Source organism: Nicotiana tomentosiformis, chromosome 11 (assembly GCF_000390325.3).
Source record: "Nicotiana tomentosiformis chromosome 11, ASM39032v3, whole genome shotgun sequence".
NCBI lineage: Eukaryota > Viridiplantae > Streptophyta > Magnoliopsida > Solanales > Solanaceae > Nicotiana > Nicotiana tomentosiformis.
Genome location: NC_090822.1, coordinates 2,954,038 through 2,956,933, shown reverse-complemented (window position 1 = coordinate 2,956,933; position 2,896 = coordinate 2,954,038). Strand labels below are relative to the sequence as shown.

General features: G+C 30.5%; 1 long non-coding RNA gene across 1 annotated transcript; it reads right to left on the bottom strand.

Moving 5' to 3' along the window:
• On the bottom strand, positions 1 to 1,158 carry LOC104120654 (uncharacterized). The gene is made up of 3 exons (XR_011411792.1): positions 1,061 to 1,158; positions 286 to 556; positions 1 to 162 (listed from the first exon to the last, which is right to left on the bottom strand). It is a non-coding gene; the product is annotated as an uncharacterized lncRNA (long non-coding RNA).
• Positions 1,159 to 2,896: the final 1,738 nt, after the last annotated feature.

Below are 2,896 nucleotides of genomic sequence, written 5' to 3'. Positions count from 1 at the left end.
GAAAAGGAAAATATGAACTTTTATTCTTAGAATTGATCAAATACATGCATTCAATTGTGAATTATTGTTCAAATCAACTTCACTATAAGGTATACTTTCGACATGCTATATATATATAGTATAGATTGGAATCCCATGCGCCTTTGATGCCCTTATGAAGTCCTTAAAATCATAAAGCAATACACTAATTGACAGATACAACATATAGCTAAATGGTTCAAGAGAATTCAATATTTTCGATAAGGAGTATAGATGTTTATATAAGTGTAGAAAATTGTTACTTACTGGACGTAGTCGATCTTAATAACGCCAGCGACAGGATTAGCAATTGTTGAGAAGGCTTCTTTAGAGAGATCTAGGGTTCCACCACATCCAGGGCAATGATCAACAACCTTTACCACAATACTCTTGCCAGTGCAAGGGTGTGGCACTGGATTTGTTGGACCTGTGCATGTGACATTGAATGTTTTGCCACATATCGCACCATTATTCCAAAGAGGATCACTTGCCGCTGCTATAACGGTACCTTGAGGTGTGTTTCCATAACATGCCGAAGCTGCACCAATAATAATAATTAAGCTTCAGTTCCAAACAAATTCAGAATCAGCTATATCAAAAAAAAAAATTATAATATTAAGCAAATAATTGAATGAGACATTTGCGTTGTTGCTCACTCGAATAAAAAAGTTGTTCTTATTTTGTTTCTAAAGTCAAATGACTCATGTATCATCAATAACATTTTTTTATTATTATTTCATAAAACGGAATATGTTAATCACTTTTCATACTTTTTTTCTTGTTAATAAAGCTCTTTTTTAAGTTTAAATTATAGCGTTGATGGCGCAAAAAATATCAAGTCATATACAGGGTAATAATTGCAGTTAAATATATCAATGAATATTAATTATGATAATCTAATAAAAATGATAACTAACTTGATATTATAAATTAAAACTTACTTATAGAGTAAAGAAAATTTATATTACTCAATGTATACAACGTAAATCCCATTTTGTTTGGGTTTATTAAAATTTTAAAGAAAGGAGCATAAAATACTTACGAACATATTGGGTATAAAATGTGGCGGTCCCTGGTGTAGCCAAAGCTATGGAAAACAATGTTGTCACAACACTAATAATGAGAAAAATACTTTTAGGAATTGCCATTTCTTTAAGAAAAAACTTTTTTATTTCACTGATATAGTATCTACCCAACCACTACCTTTATATAGTATTTTTTCTAAGCGTCCACTGGCTAAAATATGGTAATTAGTTTAGAGAATTAAGGCAATTTATTTATTATGCATTTTTTGTCTTACTATATACATATGAATTACAATATTTTCATGTTTCACGGGTGATTGCATGGTAATAGTATTATTATCTGAAGGCAATTTTTTTTTAAGGTAGGTTAATTATTAGATATTACTTCAGATATGATAAGTAATTTGTATTCTATTTTTCATAGAAAGTTAATAAAGTATGTTTCATCTCTTTAGCTTGTGCAAACTATTGAAATTTATCTTCCAATAGCAATTAAGAGCTCTCTGTTAACATGGATGAAAATTGGACTGTAGAAGTTGGGAGATTAAAAGGAATAGGGCTATAAGAGACTGATCTTTAAATATTATTTTTTTTAATGCACTTGGATGACCTCCGGACCATGACATCTATTGCTTGTCAAGAATTTTTCTATCGAATTGGTAAATTTTATGTTTTATTTACTCTACTTATATTAGTTGTTCATAAGCTCTATCATGTTGACAAAACTTTGTGATTGTTCAATTGCTCACGAACTCTACCATATTGCATTACTTTGTATTACATGCATTTGATCTATTTGTTAAATCATATATAAACTCTTCGTGATTGGCATAAATATGTGCTTGTTCAATTATTCATCAAAATCTATTATATGGGTGTGACTTTGTGTTATATGCATCTGTCTATATGTTAAATTGTTCATCACAGTTTTAACTCGTTTGACATGATGTTTCTGTGTTGACTAAGTGTTCTTCAAATTTACAATTTTAATGTCAACTAAACCGCCCCAAATATACTCCAAATAATCTCATTTTTTTTAAAATAGCCTCCAAATACCAATACTAATAATCCACAATTACCAATTTAGTCAAATAATATTAAATCAAAGAAGACCCACTTTGTCTTCTTCAACATTTTATAAGGACCAACAATAAAGTTTTGAGATTTTTAAAGCAACTCATTAAAGTTATATTTGAACTAAAAATTTAAGCACAAATTATCAATATTCAAACTAGTTTAACAGTAATTGATCATTAACTGTCAATTTTCACCGCCAAACAAGAATTTTGAAGCTTCCAATATTTAAAATATATTTTGGTGAAGAAGAAGCCTATTTTTGCGATAGAGTAAAAATTATAGATGATATTTAAAGACCAGTGATGGTAGGCTATAATTACGTATTTTAGTCACTTATTATATTGTAATTTGCTACACTTTAATTGAGTTTGAGCTTTAATTGCTAGTGTTTTGCACTAATTGGGTATTTTATGCCTTGTAGGAATGATTTTGAGCTATGTAGATGTTATAAAATGAATTCGAGCTATTTGGAGCTTTGAAGTCTCAGTAAAAGCCCAAGTGATTAAGTCGTGATCGTGTTCGAGGGTTGAGAATCAATTATGAACGTCAAAATTCAAGAAAAAAGCAAATGCTGAAGAAATGCACTATTGCGAGGCGTTGTGCGACGCACAGTGCGACACATTAGTGTAATTTTATGTCAGAAATTTCTAAAGTTCAGAAACTGGGTTTTTTTGTTCTGGCAAAAAAGGCACTAGTGCGGCGTACGAGGCGACGCACAGTGCGACGCATGAAAAGCAATAAGTTTGCAAGTTTTTCTTTTTCAGCTAGGAAAGGGA